Genomic DNA, 21,551 nt, shown 5'->3' with positions numbered 1-21,551 from the left:
CTCTCACCCAGAACATAATCATGGGAATGATTTGGCAAGCCATAGCAGGACAAATTCCCCTGGAGGCAATCAACTTGATTCAGCTCCATGTAATGGAGGAACAATTAGTCCTCCAGCCCTGGTGGAGACTAGGTAACGCTTCATACAATCACCACCAGCAAAGCTTGCAGTTATTCCTGATAACTGTGGCAGGCAAAGAAATTAGAGTAATCCACCCAGTAGTCCCACTGGGATTACAGATTAATGATAATGCAGTAATGTACTCCAGAGCGCCTAGCACTTGGGCCTTGCAGAAAGATAATGTGTGGAACACAGTAAATGTAAAAGGATGTAGGAGAAAAGAAGGTTTGGGCTATATCTATGAAGACCAAGCATTGGAGGAACACGATGAATGCTTCTTCCCACAACCTGTTCCTTCAATGTTATCTAGGAAGGGGTGGTTTGTTATTGTCTATGTTGGTAAAGCATGTGTGTGTGTGAAAATGAGATGTAATATTGTATTGATTAACAGACATTGGATTCAACCCATGCTGCCTTATGTTAATAGCTGTTTCTGTAATGTAACCACCATTGTTAGTTGTGTGCCTATATGGACTGTACAACATTTGAATGCCTATCCTGAGCTCCACAAGGAGGTTTCCCCCATTTCACTGAGAATGAGTCTCACTGTCATTAAGGGACTATTAACTCATCCCACCTTACAAGCGGAGCTGCAAAGGCTCTGAACTTTGGGGGAGAATGGCAAACTCCAGATTCAACACCACAACCAGGAGATTGCTAGGCTAGCAGCTACCGTAAAAAACACAGGCCATCACTCCTAGTCGGAGATTTTGCTTGGGTGGAGCCCCAGTGCAACAGGTCTTTTGAATATTATGCTTCACCTCATTGTGGTGATCATCTGTTTCCAAATTATACTAGCAATTGGTCTGGTTCTGCTGGTTTGCGGGATCCTGTGACTGATGCGGCGGCTGTAACGGATGGAAGATCAGACCCGGTACCAGGGATCAAGGATGTGATGGGGATACTCGCTCAGCACAAGCACCCCATCAACGGGGGGACTTGTTACCTATCAGCTCTATGTTCTTGGGGAACCAGGGCACAGTATCCAGCCTGTCTGACTCACAAAAGACTTCCCCCCCCACCCCTCGCCTCTGCTTGAACCAAAGCCGATCAGAAGAAAGACTTACGAAAAGCAATGGAAAGGCAGGGAGAGACGCACCTAAACCCCTCCGGACAAGGGTGACAGGATTAAGGCAACTCCCCTAGCCTCATTTGCATCGGAGATGGGACAGGGAGGCATCTCTATTAGCATACAGAATGGAGAACAGAGATTCCAAGGCAAGAACTGCACTGAACTCTGGGACCAGAAAAGCAGGGAAGCACTGCATGATGGGAGATCTCTGCTCCAGATGTTAATGAACCCATGCCTGCATACACCCAGCTCAGTAGTTATCAGACCAATTCTAATAATAAATCCTTTATTGGTATCCAAAATACTGAAGCTGCCTAATTGCATTGTGAGCTCCCTCGAAGGAACACCGCCCGTAGCCAGGAATGATCAGTTCCTATTGTCTAGCCTGAACAAAACAACTTTGGTATACTCCCTTGAGCCATCAGTTTACCCATAAACAAATCTAGTGTTCTCCCTTGAACCATTGTTGTTTCCCTACAAAAAACCCCTACCCACGCTCAAGTAAGTAAGGGTGACCAGACAACAAGTGGGAAAAATCAGGACATGGGGTTGGGGGTAATAGGCTTCTATATAAGAAAAAGCCTCAAATATCGGGAATGTCCCTATAAAATCAGGACATCTGGTCACCCTAAAGTAAGTGTTCTGATGCCTGGATCCAAAATCTGCATCAGTTCCATTGGGACTTCATCTTCTCAGACTAGACGATCATAATGGTCCCGTCTGACCTTAAAGTCTATGACTCTTCCCCTGACTGATCGTGCTGGGGGCTCTGCCTTTCTCCAGCACTCTGGACCCTAAGCTACCACCACCACCTGGGAACTCCAACTGGTTCAAGCTTCACAGAGAGGTGAGAACCCAACTCTCTCTCTCTCTCTGTTATTTTCCCCTCTACTCTAGGTGTAGCTCTCTAACCCTGACTTGTGTGATCAGGTATAATTTTCTAAACCTGACTTTTGTAATCAAATTTACGCTAGACTTAATATTGTAACTGTTTTCTTTGTTTGTTTGTTTGGCTCTCCTTGTATGGTTATTACCTCGCAATAATTAACTTTTATGGTTAAACTGGTTGCTTCCCTCCCTTTCTCTCTCTCTCTCTCTCTCTTTTTTGTGGGTGTGTTTTTGGCTTCCCCATTCGCTCTTTAGCAATGCTCCCTTAAGCTAAAGATCCCTGCAGCACCCAAAAATCCTGTGGGGTTTGCTTATCAAGTGGGTTGCTACCAGAACAATTGTAATGTGAAAGTGGGGATAGGGACGTGCTGAACCTATGGCATAGGTGGGTGGCAGCTTGGAAGTGCTGCTCGACCCAGCCTGCTGAATCAAGGGACATATAAGAGGTAATCTTGGGAGTGTTGATTGACCCGGTCCGCTCAGACACACTGTTAATGTGTGTGTGTGTGTTCATCTGATTCTTGGGCTGGAGGAACTCAGCTTTGGGGATCCTAGCTTCTGCAGGATAGCTCCATTGGGAGGGAACTTGCAGAAGGGAGAAGTAGAGCTCCATATGAAAACACAAGTGACACAAGCAGTACATGGATAGAATTACAGAACCCCCTCCCCCCAAGAAGAGTTACCCTAATAAATGAGCGTACCCCAAATTAAATGGGCAAATCTGGTAACTAAGGAACTTGACTCCTCTGGCAAATAGGGTTGCCAACTTTGGTAGGATGAATTCCTGGAGATTTCATCACATGACATAATCTTTAATTAAAGATTAATCTTTAAATTCTGGAGATTACATGATAATCCTGGAGGGTTGGCAACCCTGCTGGTGAACAAGCCATCCAGCAAGCCTGCTCACATGAACAACAGTGTGGGGAGGTTGAAGACTATGAGCACACCATGCAGGAGCAGGAGAGAATGACCTGAAAGCCTGAGGATCAATAAACAGAAGAGGCAGACAGAAGCCCAGATGTGCAAGTCATGCACTCTGATTGCAGCTCTAAAGTACACTGCTCAGATCATCCCCATTGCTGGCAATGGAGAGTTAGTGAGTTACACTGCAGGCCAGACCTCTCGTGTAGAGCTGAATAGCGTTCAGTACATACTACTGCTGGTGTGATTGTGGTTCAGTACACTTTTTGTTGTTGCTTGCTCTGTGACCTGCTTATTTTCAGATACACATGTTATCATGCTGCAAAATAACAGAATACTCAGGCATTGATGCCAGCATACTCATTGTGATGTCATTAGCTTCTAGGGATCCACTGGTGAGGGGAGAATTTAGATCTCTAATAATCCATTCACTGGCTGCTGTCTGAGCACTGCACATACATGTTCAGAGGAATAGGAGAAGCATGTGATTTGCACCTATCGTGTTTGAACTGCTTACCTGAGAGGGTCATAATGTATGGTGTATCTTGGTGATTTGTGAGCAATGTTGGCCGGAGCACTCATTGTGTCAACACTTAAAGCAGTGTGAGGGCTGCTCTAAATTACTCTTTTCAGACCCCTTTACTTTGTCCGGAAGATAGCAAAGGGGATCAGAACAATTGGAGATAAAGCCCATCATATCACTTTAGCCACTACTCCAAGAAAGGATCATCCAGAGCGTACTGGAATTTACAGCAGCTCAGGACTCCTTCTACAACAGCCGTATCCTTACCAAGGTATTTAGTAAGTCAGTGGCCAAGTTGTGAATAGAATCCAGATCTCCTGACTTCCAGCCAATCTCAGAGCACTATACTAGCATTAGATGCCTCTGATGTGTAATAAATGATCAGTAAAAGTTAACTTCACTGTAGTTGCTAAGGAATATTAGTCACAAGGATATCTTCATCTATATTTAAAACATTAAAAATATCCCTACAGAATTACCGCTTTTGCCAGCTCTTGTTTAAATCAGTCTTTTCTCAGACCAATGCATCCCAGCTGTGAGTTGATGTATTGGGCCATCGGCATGCCTGGTATAATTCTCTTGTCTTCAAAGCAGCACACACCAGGGATGAGTTAAGCCCATCATTTCCAAATAAGCCTATCGTGTTACATTACATTACATAATGTGTGAAAATACCAGTGCAGCTGGTCTGGCATGTCATGGCTACACAAGGAAATTAAAGTAGATAAGACAAAACACAAGGACCTAATTTTTGGCACTAAGGATGGATTTCTGACAGGCTCTTTGCACTGTGGCATTAACAGTCACTTCACTGTTGGTGATGGGTAATCCCAGCTGTTTGGGCCACAGTGTTAAAATATAGATTTCTAAAAATAGCAAAGAAAAACTGGATAAAAAATAAACAAACGTCTTATATTTGTTGTAAGAGAACATTGTTAAATTCCACACATAGGGCCAAATTCCGAGGTGACAAAGGGCTGAGTAAGTTATGTAAGGAAGCCAGTGGGGTTGACATGCTTTGTGTGAATGTAATTTATACACCAAGGGGGCAGAAGGGCTGGGTTATAGCAGCAAAGCAACTAGTTGGAAGGTGTAAGACGTATATGCAGGAAGCCTGCTTTTACATACATTCCCCCATCGGCAGCTTTTCCTTCTGCCATTCACCTATTCATTGACAAATGGTGTTGTAAATTATACCACCTTACACTGACTTAGTAAGTGGGTGTAACTTATATGGTGAGGGAATAGACAGACAGGGCTGTAACAGGAAAAGCATCCAACAAAATAAAACCTTCCCTTCCCTTCTTTGAGCCACTTGATCTTACATTTTATATTCTCTTGTTGGCAGAATCCCTGTTACAGCCTTGCCTTCCTCCCAGGGCCGGCTCCAGGCACCAGCTTCTCAAGCAGGTGCTTGGGGCAGCCGCTCCGGAAAGGGGCGGCACGTCCAGGTATTCGGCGGCAATTCGGCGGACAGTCCCTCACTCCGCTTGGGAGTGAAGGACCTCCCGCCGAATTGCCGCCACAGATCGCGATCGCGGCTTTTTTTTTTTTTTTTGGCTGCTTGGGGCGGCCAAAACCCTAGAGCCGGCCCTGCTTCCTCCTTCCCCTTAGCACTCAAATTACACCCACTTGCACCAATTTATACTGAGTTAGCAACACATCATGGCAACTTCAGGTCACCTCTGACCTTTATATTTTGTCTATATGTCATAAATATAAGGGGAAGGGTAACAAGGAACCCTGACACTATACAAAAAAATTGTAGCAATTTAACTAAATTCCTTACTGACATCACCTACTTCAATAGAAGGCACACACATCAAAATAAGTGTCTCTCTCCATTCAAAAACAACAAGGAGTCTGGTGGCACCTTAAAGACTAACAGATTTATTTGGGCATAAGCTTTCGTGGGTAAAAACCTCACTTCTTCAGATGCAAGTGAGGTTTTTACCCACGAAAGCTTATGCCCAAATAAATCTGTTAGTCTTTAAGGTGCCACCAGACTCCTTGTTGTTTTTGTAGATACAGACTAACACGACTACCCCCCGATACTTCTCTCCATTCAGGGACTGCACCAATTTAACTAAACTGGTTTTAAAATCAAGCAAGTTAAATTAGTACAATTCTCATGTAGACAAAGTTTTGAGTGTATGCTCCATGGAACAGGGACTGGGACGTCCTTTATGTGTTACATAAAGGAAGCAAATAATGAAAGTTTCATTTCACTCAGTTTGAACTGTATAGCTTGTAGAATCCAGCATATTTTTTTTTAAATTTCTAGGTGAAGGGTGTTACCCCAAAAGGATGGGGCCGACTTATCAGAAGGGGCAAATGATCAATTTAAGAATGAAAAATACTTCACAAAGGAAGAGAAAAGAGCAAGGACACCTTGTACAATGACCCCAAGGAAGGAAATGGAGCTGCTTAATAAAGCAGAAGATTTTGAATTAGATAATTTATTTCTTCCAGTCTCTTGATAATACAGCACTAAAGTAGCTTTCTTCCATTTTAAAGGAAGATTGAGCTGAATTTATAAGGGTCAGTTACTGCCTTAATTTTACACACGTTGTTCTCCACGTCATGGGCATTTTGTGAGGGGATTGAGGTCAGTAAGTAGTCTTTAATTTGTGTATCCTGTACAGTGGAGCACATTACCTGTGTGACTGACAATATGAGCTGGAATTTATCATTAGTATGAACAGACTTTTTTCTTGTTAAGTTGAAATCTTGCCTCTTTAAAAATGTGAATGGCTTCCCCAACACAGCTGCTGTGTGCATTGGGATGGCTTTGTCATTCTTATTCAAGAGTGCCAGCACCACTTCCTGCCCCCAAGTGGGTAGTTCTCACATAAGGGAGGGGCTGGTATGTAGTTTGGTCAAGGGCAGCTCAGTGAAGCCAAACTCAAAACATGTTAAATTAATTTTCATGAAGATGGAAACAATGAAGCCTTGTCTCTGTTGACTAAAGCCTGAGATTAAGGAGGCAGAAATAGGCTCTGGGGAACACTAGTGGAAGGAGGCTCTTACACTAGTATAGAGGTTTCCAAGAAGACCTACCCCAGCCCTGTTCCTAGACTACAGGAAGCACAAAAGTGGTTTAAAGCCACCCTTCCCCTTTCTGTTCCTACGCTCAACACAGGGATACTAGCAGAGAATTAGGGCCAATAAGCATATCACATTTGCATGGACTCTGCGCACGTTCACTAAGACCTTGCTCCTGCTCGCATGGACTTCACCAGTTCAGAACAGGCCTTGAACAGCTGCTGGCAGGCTTCCACAATTCTCCTCTTTCCACATCAGGGCACAGTTTTTTGAGGAGGTCAGTTTTACATGAACACACCAATTCATTCTTACAAGTGCCTTGTCACAATAAATTAACAAAGCGGATTTTGTGTGGCAGTATCCAGGATTGTTTTTTCCTAGTGTTTATGTGCTTATCTCCAAAATTTGGTAACCCAGAATTGGTCTAGCAACCTGAGAGAGTTCACAAGATTCTGCAGTATAAGGGTGTATTCTCCACTGGGTGTGTGCATGCAACTCCCATTAATGCTAATTGGAGTCATCCAGATGTATCAAAAGGAGAATGTACCTCAGAAGATGGAAAACCCACTTATTTGTCCAAACTGGTAATGATCACGTGCTCAACAGCTGGGACTTACTGAGATTCTTATTTAGAGAAATAGCTGTAACTACCTTTGCTGTATCCCTGCAAAAACCACAAGATATTTGGCAGAGAGAAGGCGTGCCAGATCAACTCAGTCATAATATTCATGTCATAATAGTGCATGCATTTTTAAAAATAAAATAAAAGGAAAGCTACGGTAAGGACTTAAGAATGGCCACCCTGGGTCAGACCAATGGTCCATCTAGAGCAATATCCTGTCTTCCGACAGTGGCAAGTGCCAGATGTTTCAGAGGGAGTGAACAGAACTGGGCAATTTATTGAGTGATCCATCCCCTTTGCTCCTATCCCAGCTTCTAGCAGTCAGAGCTTTAGGACACCCAGAGCATGGGGTTGCATCCCTGACCATGTTGGCCAATAGCCATGTATGGACCTATCCCCCATGAAATTATCTAATTCTTTTTTTGAATCCAGTTATACTGATGGCCTTCATAACATCCCTGGCAATCAGTTCCATAGGTCAACTGTACATTGTGTGAAGAATAATTTCCTTAGGTTTGTTTTAAACCTGCTGCCTATTAATTTCATTGGGTGACCCTGGCTTCGTGTGTTATGTGAATCATCGTGTAACTGAAAGGTGGGATGTCTGGGATATTTGTAAGAGACTTACAGTAGTAGTGCCTTATCTGAGGAAAGCATTTAAGCACATGCTTAACTTTAACTTCCTATGGAAGCCAATGGGACTTAAATACTTTAATTAATCATGCCACCTTTGCACATCTGAAATTTTGGGCCGATCCAAGGACAGACAAGGCCCTGCGCATAAATGAGAGGAGCACCAGTGAAACACAGGAGAGGCAGACATGCTGAGGACAGTAGAATGACCTCCTGGACACCACAGACCCTCCCTGGAGTTGAGCTGGATGTCTTGGTAGAGGATGCTGTTTCTTCTCATTGGCAGTGAGCACAGAACCTTGACGCCTTCTTCCATGCTGCCCTTTCAGCAAGGAACACCTGCCCCAAATAAGTTTGCAAAGCCACTACTACTACCCTGTCCTTCCAATCCCATCTCAAGCCCCACCTCTAACATGATGACCAATGATAATGGCTAGGCACATGGCCTCTTAGGGATTCTCTCTCTCTCACGAACTTAAACCATATAGGCATATAGTTGATGTAAGTGACTATGTGTTTTTATTGCTGCTAGCCTAGTCTTCATCCCTCACCAGTTTCATTGGGTGTTCCCCATGTGTCATGGATGGTCTTCAATTCAATTGTGAATTTTTTAGGGCAGTGGTTGTCTCACTATGTTTTTTTTTTTACAGTGCCTACCACCATGGGGCCCATATCTTTTTGAGGCTCCAGATACTACCATAATACAACTAATGCATCTTAACTGTGGTTCTTCCCCAGCACAGTCCTTACGTTCTTCCTTCTCTCTGACACCCTGCTAACATCATGACCTTCTCATCCACAAATGAGTACTCCCCTCTAGATATGCTGACCATCTTCCTGTAACTGAATAGCAGCCTAGGCCTCACCCTCTACACTTACAAGGGGCCTTCACAGTCCCTTCCAGCCTGCTTTCCGCAGTTAGAGGGCCACATTTGGGCATGTAATAGCTACCTTTGCACTCCCCTGATATTGGAGAAGCTCTGTACGGTACCAGTCCCCTGCACCAGGCTAGAGCAGCCTGAAGACTCAGACAATGAAGCAAAGCAATTCATAGGTTGAAATTTGTTCACATGAAGCATTCAAACAAAGAATTTCAAACGACCATCAGATTCACAAAATCAAAGTCTGCAAACAATTTGTGAACAGTAAAAGGCACAGTGTTTGCTGACTACTTTCCCTGTAACTAGCAGCTCTAGTAAAAACAGATTGGGAGAATTTGTTTCCATTTTAGGTTAGGAAATGCACCTTCTCCAGTTGGCACGTGCCTCGCATAGAATGACCTACTTCATATGTGCACAAGGGAGAGGGGTGCCTTTGTACATAGAGAAAGAGGCTATAATAGGAGAGCTTCCTGTTTGTGTCCCCATGAAAAGAACACGAGAAATGTTTGGGAAGGAGCCAAATACTACTTTGATCTAGAGGGGCCTAGCCAGTACTTCATTAGAAACCCAATTTATGAGCCATTTCATACCAACGAAATATAATTCAAAAGCTACCTATTCAAATATTATAACCAATAGATTTAATCTAAAACACAATCAGGAATGAAGAGTCAGCACTTGCTTTGATCTTATTGACTGTAAAAGAACACACAGCATTTGAGGTTGTGCAAGCACACTTCAGAAGGCTGTGCCTCTGCGCTTGGCACCAGCAGGGCCATACAACCCAGCAGTTATATGTTAAATCCCAGTTCTTACTCAGGCAAGACTCCCACAGAAGCCATTTGTGCAGAACCTGAGGCTACATCTACACTACCTGCCTGAATCGGCGGGTAGAAATCGATCTCTCGGGGATCGAATTATCGCATCTCGTCGGGACGCGACAATCGATCCCTGAATCGACGCTTGTACTCCACCAGCGCAGGTAGGAGTAAGCGCCGTCAATGGGGGAGCTGCGGAGGTTGATTTGCCGCCGTCCTCACAGCGGGGTAAGTCGGCTCGGATATGTCAAATTCAGCTACGCTAATCGCGTAGCTGAATTTGTGTATCTTAAATCGACCCCCGCCTCCCCCCCCGTAGCCTGAGACAAAATTTTGTTCCTAGATAAGCCAGTGTTTAAGTAGGTTAATTTTTATTGGCACAGGACAAGAGTGGGACTCAATTCACTTAGGCTAATGGAATAAATTCTTCTCTGGAGTAACTCCATTGACTTCTGTGGAAATACACGAGAGGTGAATTTGACCTGAAGTAGCTTGCATTAGCATGCTGCAAGAAATTCAGCCTCTCACAAGGAAGTGGTTAAAATCCACTACAGTTAACAAAAAGGTCAAGGAGTTTAAAGGTGACCTGACAAAGATCACAAGGTTTGCCAGCATCTTCAGAGGTGCCATTTATTATGTACCTTGTCTGGAAACTCTATTAAAGGCTATCTATGCTCCCTCTCAGCTACTATGTACTGCAAAAACAAAGGGTAGGTCTGCACTTGGAGCTGGGGGGCGGTGATTCCCAGCTAGCTCTTGTTGTACCCATGAGGTCTGGGCAGGTTTGTACTGGGGGGGGGGGACTAGTCTGTGCTGCTGTTTGCCACTGCCCATGCTACACTACTAGTTTTAACACGCTAGGTCAATGAGAGCCAACACAAGTATGTCTACTCAAGCTGGGACTCACACCTCTAGCTCCAACTGTAGATGTAGCCTCACACATGCTGCTGGCCCACTTCATTGCTATTACTCATTCTTCTGCTTCAGAATCCAGGTTTCGCCACTTGGGCTCATTTCGTGCATGAAATTCAGCCTTAGAACCTTTGAATCTGTCTAGAGGTCGAGCAATCCACAGCATGATAATCAGGTAATTCTCCATTGTTAGAGGACAGGGAGGAGGAGAAGGTAAATCAGGCCCCTTACAAATGGACAGAAAGCCCACAGACTTTCCTTTCCACCCTGGCAAGCAGCATGCCTATGCTATGTACATACATCTGTGTTCTTGGGCATCTTCCAGATGCTTTTGGAGAACATTAGACAGGAAATGGATGCCACAGGGCAATATTCATTCTTCCCATCTTCCCTCACAAAACAAGTACAGATTTGCTGTGGCTAGACTCACTTCCTGTTGCTTGCCCCTGCTTCATTCAGGGAAAGATGTTCTCTGTTTCAGTTTGGAGCATGGTAGAAATGACTAAAATGCAAAGGAAGGTGGGGGAAAAAACCCAAATCTACCATATGTTGAAATAGCATCAAAATTTGCAACACAAACTTAAAGGATATGTAATTCACAGTGACGGGTGATGCCTGTTTTCATCTTCCAGGCCAGTTCAGACAAGCTTCCAAACTTGCAGCTGCGGAGGTCCCCTGTGTTGTGAGGACCCCACCCCACCCGGGTCAGGTTGGAATGCTGGCATGTTTACTATGTTCATGTGCTAGAGCTGTGCAGTGCAGGGTGTGAACTGCTTGATGCTGACTGTGATAAGAATTTGAACCCCATGGGGAAATCAAGGTGTCTTCCTCTTTATCATCACTGGTTCTACCTCCTCCTGTTCAACAGGAATTTTCCATCCACATTCTGTTCCCCTAACACTCTGCCAATGCCTCCCACCCAGTTCTGGACATGTTCTCAAAGTTCTTCCCCTTCCGTGGAGCTGAATCCCCCGAGATGGCCTGGCAGGGCAGATGCACAGAAGTTTCACACTGAATCTTGCATCCTGCAGACAGGATTCTGATCAAATGGCTCTGCAGAAGGCTTCAGCTTTGCTTGCACTAGCCCTAACTTACAACCTAATCACAACACTATCAGAGGGCTTATATTTAGAGTCAGGACTAGAAACCACAGGGTCTGGCTCCCAGCACCTGCTCTAACCACCAAACAACACTGCCTATCAAACAGGCGTAACAAAGCAGTTAAAACAATCCATATGGTTTTTGTGAGTTCAGTTTTGCCTGCCTAACCTATTAGCATTCTTGTGAAGAGAGAATATAAAGTTAATCCAGTGAATGAAACATACTATTTGTTGGGTGAAAGAAAAAATCTGTTCACAGATTAAATACTGATTAAGAGACAGGAAGCAAAAAGGAGGATAAATAGCCCATTCTCCTTCTGGAAAGAGCGATCAGTGCTAAGAACAGTGTTGTCCAATATATATTTATTAATGATTTGGATGATGAAATGAGCAGCAGGGTGGCACAATTTGTTAAAGAGATTAGAAATCTGGGAGGAGTTCAAGAAGAGTCTAACAAAGCTAGGTACTTGAGCAATATAATGACATATGAAATGCAATAGGGACATGGGCAAGAGAATGTGTGTTGTAAGAACAAGCTGCACAGCTCTCACACACTGAGTTCTAATTGTTGTAACAATTATTGAGGAGGAAATATCAGCACCTGGGAAGGGGTGAATGAACTCTACATGGTGCCTAGTAGGCCTGAGGTAAGAACCTTGGCTCAGACAGTCAGAGATCCCCCAAGGGCTGCCAGCAATATGGCTTGTCAGCATTCTGTCATCACTTAGAAGTTAATTAATTGGGCCAAATTAATTGCTGATGTCAGTACGCGGACTTCAGGCATGAGTTTGCCCAGTGGCTTACGACCAATTGCTAGCAGCTACCTGATGACACAGCTGCTCTAGCAGAACCCAGACTGCTTGCACTCAGCATTGAAAGTTAAGTGATGGGTGGGAGTGGCTCAGTGGGGCATGAGCCTCCTCAATCCTTTGGGGTGTCAAGAAGTTTCGAGTTGGCCAGACAAAGGTAGGGCTTCCTGAGCAGCCCCCACCTGTCAGGCTCCTGTGGCTACACTGCTAGAGTTTAAAGCTGCCCTTCCCTGGCTCAACCTCCAGGGGATGAGAGCAACCGTTCTGCTTCCTGCCTTCATCAGGGTCAGTCTTCCCTCTGGTGTACCACCCTGCAATTCATCCCACACTCCCAGGCTGAATCAAGCCAAGCAGCTGTATTGGGAGCATGAAGAAGCCAAAAAGCATGTTCCTGATCTCTTCCCTTTCCTCCTCCATTGCTGTGAGCTGTCAGGGCTTGGACCTGTGCTTTATTTTGAGTATTGGCTGACCCAACCCTTCTATGGCGATTTGAACGTTGACAGAAGCCGTCATTTTGTGCTTGAATTAAATCAGGTACTGCAGCCACCTTTACCCATGGTGTGACCATCCACCCCCACTATCTTGCCAGACACAATATCCTTGTAGACAGCCAACAGGACCATGTGCCCAGTTTCCAGTGACTGCCAAAAAGGGACTAGGATGTTAGGGTGCATTAAGAATAGCACAGAGACTGATAGTGATAGTTGTTAGATGCACTTTGTAAGCCAATGAAGATTCCTGGATTACAGCTTTACATTCAGCGTTGGTCATTTAAATTAAAATCTAACATAATGGCAGGGAAGCTGAGCTCTCTCGTTATTTATTTCAGGGATGAGTTTAGTCCCTCATCTGAGAAAGGACATTCAGTAGCAGAAAAAGAAGGGTCCAGGGAAAAGCAATGAAAGTGGCTAGAGAAAAGCCATCTGCACAGGGAGATGAAAAATAATGAGCCATATTCTACTTTAATTACATTGTGCAATCCCATTGTTACCAGCAAGGTTACATGAAGTTTAGTAACAGAACAGGGTAGTCAAGGAGTTGAAGTGTATGTTTTTACAGGGTATAACAGAGAAGAATTTGGCCTAAAGAGAATAAAAGGAAAGAAGATATGTTAGAAATATCTAAAATACAGACTACAGAATATACTGGTCATCATCTACAGATCACGGCTGCAGAATCAAAGGGCATCAAACTAATTGGGCCATCAGCCTGTTGCAATATGGCAAGTCCAATGAGAAAAGTATAGCACAGTTGGAGCAGTGGCTACTTAAAAAATTACAGTCAGCCATTGATGGAGCCTCAAGAAACTTGTTTAAATAAGCATGTAGACCAGGGGTCGGCAACCTTTCAGAAGTGTGTGCCGAGTCTTCATTTATTCACTCTAATTTAAGGTTTCGCGTGCCAGTCATACATTTTAATGTTTTTTGAAGGTCTCTTTCTATAAGTCTATAATATATAACTAAACTATTGTTGTATGTAAAGTAAATAAGGTTTTTAAAATGTTTAAGCTTCATTTAAAATTAAATTAAAATGCAGAGCCCCCACTCCCCTTCCCCCCAACTGGTGGCCAGGACCCCGGCAGTGAGAGTGCCACTGAAAATCAACTCGCATGCCGCCTTTGGCACGCGTGCCATAGGTTGCCTACCCCTGATGTAGACTATGCAGAACTTTCCATCCAGGCAACTAAATGCTGCTACATCTTTATTTTGTCATTGACAGTTCAGAATTCTCCTTCATTCTGGGAGAACAAAGTTCTTCTACTATTTTAGAACATACAGATTAATAATCTAATCGTTCACATTATCTTGATTAATTTTGAGTTATCGTGTATGAACCCATAGCTAAAAGTCTACGCTCTGTGGGTAGTGGAAAAGCAAGTATGTTCAGATAAGGGTTCAGCTGGCATAGCTTTTACTTTCCCCTTTTCAAAGGAGTTCCTCATTTTCTTACATAGAACTACTGTAATTTCTGAAAGTAAAATCTATCACGGTGTGCTCTTGATGCCTAAATTCATCCCTCTTAAAAGCCATGTAGATCTTGGTATAAGCACACTTTGCAGTCCCACATGAAGTGAATTTGACGGTCTCAGCTAAGCACTCAAAGGATAGCAGTCTGCCTTGTGAAACTCTTCTATGCTATTCTGGCCAGCACAGCATGCCGAGAGCTGTGAGAGTGAGACACTGTGAAACTTAATCACTCCCAGTTCCAGTGTGAAGGAATTTACATACTGGTTTGGAGAAGTCACGTTGTACTGTACTTGCATGCACTGTACCCAGTTTGTAGATAACAAAAGAACTTCTGTTTCCCCTGTTGTCTTATTCTTCAGAAGCATGATCAGCTACCCATGATTCATTAGCGGAACAGCAATTGTCCTACTTCAGACTGCTTTCCCTTGTGGCCAGCTGTTCAGATTCCTTTTGTAAGATCACATAAGGCTGCCTTTTAAAGCAAAGTATACCTGATATATACAATGCTTAGGGAAAAAACGGTGGTCTCGGAGTCTACCTTCTGCATTTTTACTTTCAATACATTTTATCAAGTCACAAATATTTTTTGTGACTGATCGCTATGTCCGACTATTCCAAAAAGAGATTTTGGAAGCTAAATAGCAAAGAAAAACATTGGCTTGCCCCCTTACAATAGATCTTTTACAAGGAAACCCTATAAATCCTCCATTAGAGTGTGTGGTAGAAGGACGGAGCCTTCTTTTTCTGGCTCACAGACAATGCTGATGGGATCAGATGTGACTGGATGTGCTTCTGAAAGGTTAAGTGAAGTTCACTAAAGGGCTCAGCCCATATTTGGGCATCAACATTTTAGAGCTTATATTGGGAATTTGAAATGATCAGAACCAAACAGGACGGTTTAGTAGGTGCAGCTGGTCACCATTACGCAACCAGATTGCCAGTAATATTGTTCATTTGACTGCTTCAAGTGGCGGATGTCTTGTAGTATTCAACTGATGTGATAAATGGGCCAGAAAGCCATGCTACAATGCACAGTGTATTTTTAAATACAAAAAACAATGTTTGTCATCTAACTACTATATTGCTCTCAATAATTGTTCATTTTTGTGAATTAGAAAAGTTAACAGCCCTATAATGTTGTAAAAAGCTTTCATGATTTTCATTTCTAGCCTCTGTTACACATACTGAATGTTTTTATGTGGCAGATTTATTACAGTAAGAAAGACTCATCCAATAACCATTAAAGTCAATAGGAGTTTTTGCATTGACATCAAAAATCACACCCTCAGACCAAATGGGAAAGTGACTAGTTTATGCACAGACTCCATAACTATAAGAATGAATAGGGCTCTCTAGTCTGACTAAGCAAATGTTGCATTCATGGGAAAAGAAATAAGGAACTAAATTCCATCAGGGTATTTGTCGTAAGATCCCCTCCCACATCCACTCAAGTCCTTCACGCAATTTGATATGACAGAAATTCCATGAAGGTGTTTTAAGGAAGATGCTGTCCAATTGTGCTTATTCGGCGCTCTGGACTATTGTTTTGTAGTATTGTACTGATTCAATCTCAAGGTTTCAGAAAAAAAGGACCCTAATATTTCTTTTTCCCCCCCCACAACTTATCTTGAAATGAGTAACAAGAGAAATCCTGCAATAGTATAAGATTGAAATATTACTGCTTACATTTCTAAGATGCCTTTCTTCCTGAAAATTTACAAAATGTTTTACCAACTCTGGCCCTGATTAACTATTCCATTACACTGGTCTAGTGACAGCCACATAAAACTGGTGTAATGCAGAGGCGAACCAAGCTATATATACACAGAATAGACATTACCTGAACATCTCTAAATTTGAGGGCTATTAGTATTCTGAACCTAGATCTGGATATTAATGTCTCAAATGGCCTCTACTTTTATAATCAAAATTCCAGACCCAAACATGTCTGAACTTTGGGGTATGTGAAATCTGGATCCAGATTTTGTGACTGATATACAATAATCACTTCACCCACCACTAAAGCATTTCCACCTCGCAAATGTGCTGCAGCAAATCTTTAAAGGCACACAGCAGCAGTTAAGGGTTAGAAACGAAGAACACTGTGTGCAGTTGAAACTGCAGGGGACTTTAGGTGGACAGAATGTAAATATCTAAGCTGGAATTTGTCCAAGACATGAAGGTTAACATCCTCATTCTGGGATTTTGAGTGCCCACAAGCAGTCAAGTTCTACAGCTCCTCCAGTACCCCTGCTGCCACACTGGAGTATTTGTTCTGTACTGACCCAGAAGGTAGGTAGACCACCACCCACTGAATTACCAACTCCACTTCCTGCAATAGTCCTCAGAGGAATCCCTTTTTAACATTGGTCAAGCTGCTGGTGTTACTGCTTAGCTTGTAGTTGTGATCAGATATCACACACAGCCTAAGACAACATGGCTGCAAGGTCATGAAAATTAAATAGTTATGTTGCCCTTTACTACAGCCAAGAGACTTTTCACGGTGTCTGCGCTACAGTCTTATTTTCATTTTAAATGGATGAACTGGAAACTTGGGAGATATGGTTTGTTTGTTTGAAGTGATGCAATTATTTTGGTGCTTATATACTTTTTAAATGGCTTCAATTTAATAAAGTTACACTTTGCAGGCTGCTAGTCCATACTGTGGTCAGTGAGGTTGGTGCCTCAATGTCCCCTCTTCTTTGGCTGAAGATTCATATTAAGCTTTGATACATGGCCAATGGACGTGCTCAGTAATTGTGCCTCAAAGATAGGGTGACCATATTTCCTTATGCTGAATACGGGACACCTGGTAAAATTATTCGTATTCAAGTGAGTTCAATGGCAATGAATCAGAACTATGCAGTACACATGTTCAAATTAACAGCAAATTGATGTTAAAAAGAAATCCTGCGTAGTTGGATTCTTTTTATTTATCTTATCTTTAAGACTTTAGGGTTCACACGGGGAAGGGTGACAAGCACACACTCCTGTACACCTCTCTCACACAGGAGGGAGGGGGTGATTGCCCGTCCCAACCCTCCCTGCCCGGTGATCTCTGCCCTCCATGCCTGGCTGGGCCCCTGGGATGGTCCTACCTGGTATTGTGTGTTCCTGAGGCAACACAAGGGGGAGGGGGCCATGCAGGGTCACATGCTCCCCTCCCCAGATTTCTGCCAGGATTCACACCAGAATGTGGCCAGCAGCAGCCTTTCTGCACTATGCAGGAGGGAAGGGACGGGAGCTGCTTCCAGCCACAGGGGAGGGCAGGGAGGGATGACCTGGCCTGTGACTTTGCAGAGCTCATCTCTTGTCCCCTAACCCCCGCTCCCCTGTGGCTGGAAGCAGCTTGTCCCTTCCTGCCCGCAGTGTTGAAAGGCAATTAATGCCTCCAGGCTGCTGCTGGCCACCTACATAACCCGGTGGTCTCCTGTCCCTCGGCTACAGCACGGGCAGAAATGGGTTAAACCCTAAGGCTGCATAGTGCACCAGGGCCCAGGGAATCTGACTGCAGGGGCTTCAGTGAACCTGGCCAGAGAGGTGGCTCAGCAGCGGCAGGTGCCTAGGGGATGGAGCAGCCCCGTGCTCTCTGGGGGCAGGACCCAGGGCAGCGGGGAGCAGGTGAAGAGGGTGTTAAGCTATTGCACGGGGGGCAGCTGTGGAGATTGCAGGGTCGGGGCATGAACAGGCTGGAAATCGCTTTCCCCCTCGCCACTCCAGAGCTTAGCTGAGGGGCGGAGAGACTTCCCTGTGCCAGCGCTGTGTGGGGCTCTGGCACACAGAGCTTGGCCGGAGGGTCTTGGGCTTTCCCATGGCGCTGGCCCAGCCAGAGGCAGTGGGGGAAGGAAGGAGCCTGCCGGCCAGAATGTTGGTGAGCTGAGCACTCCCAACAGGGGCTGGTTCTCTGCACAGTGCTGGGAGTTGAATGCGTCCCACCAGGAGGGATATGGAGGAGCAGTGGGGCTGAGGGGAGGTGAAGGGGCAAAGTAGGGAGAGGACAGCAAGAGGGGGAGCATGTAAAGGGCTGATGGGTGGGCAGCGGAGGTGATGTAACGAGCCGCTGCCTGGTGCCTGCCCGCACTCACCAGCCACCACAGCTCGCACCGTGCAGCCAGTGCCTGCCTGAAATGGGATGGAGAGCAGGACCCTGCTGACTGAGAGCCGGCACGCAGCAGGGGACTGTGCTGACAGACCAGCAGGAGGATCAGCTGGTCCCGTGCGCTGCAGCTTTGCTCCACCACCAGCCTTGCACACCCACCCCTATAGTGGGCTACTGGACCCCCCGCACCGCTGGTGGGCAGGCGGCTGTCAAGCAGCGATCTGGCCAGCAGCAGGACCCACCAGTACTGACGAGGGGAGACAGAAAATATGGGACAATTTGCCCGTTTTAAAGAAAAAGTTGGGACACTTGTAGGAAGGCTTAAATATGAGACTGTCCCTTTAAAAACAGGATGTCTGGTCATCTTACTCAAAGAGGTTTCAGTGTTTTTTACTACACGTTTCATGTACATGTCATGTTCATGCAAGATGGCAATAGCTCCAGTGTTTGTTACAGATGTTTGCATGGCACCCTTCCCTATAGCAGCAGGGTGGGAAGCCATGCTCCAGCACACGCAGGAAACACTAGCTGTTCACAGAGTGAAGGGAGGGAGTCGCCCGGCTGCAGGAGGGACTGTGCTGGGCGAGTCTGTGCTGCCTAGTGAAAGTTGGAAGCACAACCGAGAAATAGGGAAGAGATTTATAACTGAAATCCTCTCTGCACTGCACTGCACAGCACAGCACAGCAGAGAGGAAATACGTACAGCCAAACCAGGAGCTGTTAGCATGGGGGACTGTCGTGCCCTTCCAAGAGGGGAGTGGGAAAGGCCTGTGTGCAACTTTCAAAATGAACAATGATCTTTGGAACAAGGAGAAGAGCTAATAACAACACTGTTCACAGAGACAGCCCCAGTTTGGGGAGCTGCTGTCCTGGTCAGTGCCCTGGGGCTGTGTTGTGGTAGTTTTTTTCCTCTCAGATGCTCCATTCTCAGCAGCAGCTCCCTTCCTCCTTGGCCTATTCTCCTCTCTCAGCAGCAGCCAGGTCCAGCCCCTGTTCCTGCAGCCACCCATCAGCTACTCACAGTGCAAGGAAGAGCTGGAGCCGTGGTTGCCCAGACAGAGGCAGCTGGCAAGGAGCAGGGAGGGGCCAGCTGACCTGCTGCTGGGAAAGGAACTTGCATGGGACAGAGGGAAAGAGCAGAGGGGGTGGGGGGAGAAGGCGGAAGCAGCCATCAGAACACTGGTTTAGTTGGAGGAAAAATAAAAAGGAGTCAAATGTTGGCTGCTATGCACACTTCAAAGGTGAAGCCAACGCTGTCCTCAGCAAAAATTGTTAGAAAAATGTGCTTACTCGTCCTAAACCTTTTCTAGAGAAAAGTTACTAGTAGCCTCTCATTTTTCGGAAGCAGCTCCGATGGGAAAGAAAAGCTCTTTGCTCCCTCAGGTAGTATGAAGGAGGTGATGGATGAGCCTGAGACTGTTTCTGTCTTTCATTCTCCGACCTAAACATTCCTGCCGCTCCCCCGTGGGCTAGAACCGCAGTGTCCGGTTCTATTACCTCCCTAATCAGTCACCTAGAGAAGATAGGTAGAAATGGAACTTTTGTTCCCTGAGTGATGACATGAGACCATCTTTCCTGATTCTATATCACAGCTCCTGTTTCACGTCTTATTTATCTGTCTGTACACGTCAGTATTTGGAGATCCGGAGTGTCTGGTAAAGCTCTCGGTATCTGCTACCACCACACCTCACTAGCCCAAGCTAGACTAGTAAAAACATTGTTAGCTGATCATGAATGACTGTATGGACAAACTAATATGCTTTTTAAAGTGTTGAATTTTGTCTGAAAACATGTTCGCGAGAACCCTTTCAGAAACACCCTGTTTTCCTAGTCCACACAGAGCTCTCTGCTCAGGCATGACAGGACACAAAATAGGTTTTGGGCACTCCACATATAGTAGCTGGACTGTAATATGTACGCCCAAGTGTATGTAAGGCCCTGTACTTACAATCTTATGGTGGTCTGCTGCCGACATAGCACTATGCACACATGCGCTTATGCCGGCAAAACTTACGTCACTCATGGGGTGTTTTTTCACACCCCTGAGCAACAAAAGTTTTACCGACATAAGTGCTACTGTAGGCATGGCCTAAAGTACAGTCACCTTTTAAACTTCAACACATTGAATGCCATAACAAACTACCTACATTCAAGTCAGATACATGTCTGTTAAATGCTTCCTGCTGCATAATGTACCAGGAATATGAGGCAAAAAATGTACCTCTGCTGCTGTCGCGTGTACCTGGGAGCTTCTTCCCAGAAAGTGCATTGATGCTGACGTAAGGATGCTGCTGAACACTGCCACCCACCCTGCAGGTAAAAGTGTTCATTTACCAGTGGGATGAGTAATCCCCTAAGGACAGGTGGTGAGGAAGGACAGGGTGACTGCAATATTAGAGAATGCAGACACCTACATGAAACAGCATCTGTTACATTAACATTTCTCACCAGCAGCAAATTGCTACACGTCTTTTATAAAAGAACTATTGGATTTGTCAGGGGTAAGAAACAGTATGACTTGTTTCAGACAATGAGGGCCATTTAGCTTTAAGTGTTATGAGTCACAAAAGAGAGGAAGGGCTCATTGACTCCACTTTTATGTAATTTTTTGATACATTTTACTCTCCAATCACAGGGAATTTTTAGAATTGCCTTCATTACTTTTGGGTCGATCCTTCATATCCTCTATTTCCTATTCACAAAATGCCATCTTAGATTTTATTAGCCACATTGCTACTTGAGTTCCTCAGGCTTCATCTATAGGGTGTGCAAGCCAAAACTTGGATAAACATAATCTCAGAAAGGCGTGTTTCTAATTCCTTCATATGTGGGTATTCTACACAAAGCAAAATGCTGGAAACAGCGAGCTCTCAGCTTTCTGGCTGGAGCAAAATGATGCACATCATTCATGTATACTTGTGAATTTATACTTATAAAGCTTGCAGATGACAAAAAATGCGGGAGTAGTAAATCGTGAAGAGAAGTCACTGATTCAGAGTGATCTGCATCTCTTGGAAAACTGGTTGCAAGCAAACAGTATGCGTTTTAATATGGCTGAATGTAAATTTATGCTGATGGGGGAGAGGGGAAGAAAGGCCATACTTACAGGATGGGAGACTATACTGGGAAGCAGTGACT

At 44.7% G+C, this 21,551-nt stretch overlaps 1 long non-coding RNA gene across 2 annotated transcripts in view; it reads left to right on the top strand.

Annotated features, from left to right (window-relative positions):
- LOC117883385 overlaps nt 1-21,551 on the top strand; it is a 54,505-nt gene that overhangs the window by 13,153 nt on the left and 19,801 nt on the right. The window contains exon 2 of one of the 2 annotated variants that reach the window (XR_004647247.1): nt 11,071-11,147. The exons of the other annotated variant lie outside the window; for it this stretch is intronic. This is a non-coding gene — a long non-coding RNA (uncharacterized LOC117883385). The remainder of the gene's footprint in view (nt 1-11,070; nt 11,148-21,551) is intronic. 2 annotated transcript variants of the gene reach the window in all.

Source organism: Trachemys scripta, chromosome 9, assembly GCF_013100865.1.
Source record: "Trachemys scripta elegans isolate TJP31775 chromosome 9, CAS_Tse_1.0, whole genome shotgun sequence".
In the NCBI taxonomy this organism is placed as follows: domain Eukaryota; kingdom Metazoa; phylum Chordata; order Testudines; family Emydidae; genus Trachemys; species Trachemys scripta.
This window is presented reverse-complemented; position numbering and strand designations above follow the sequence as displayed.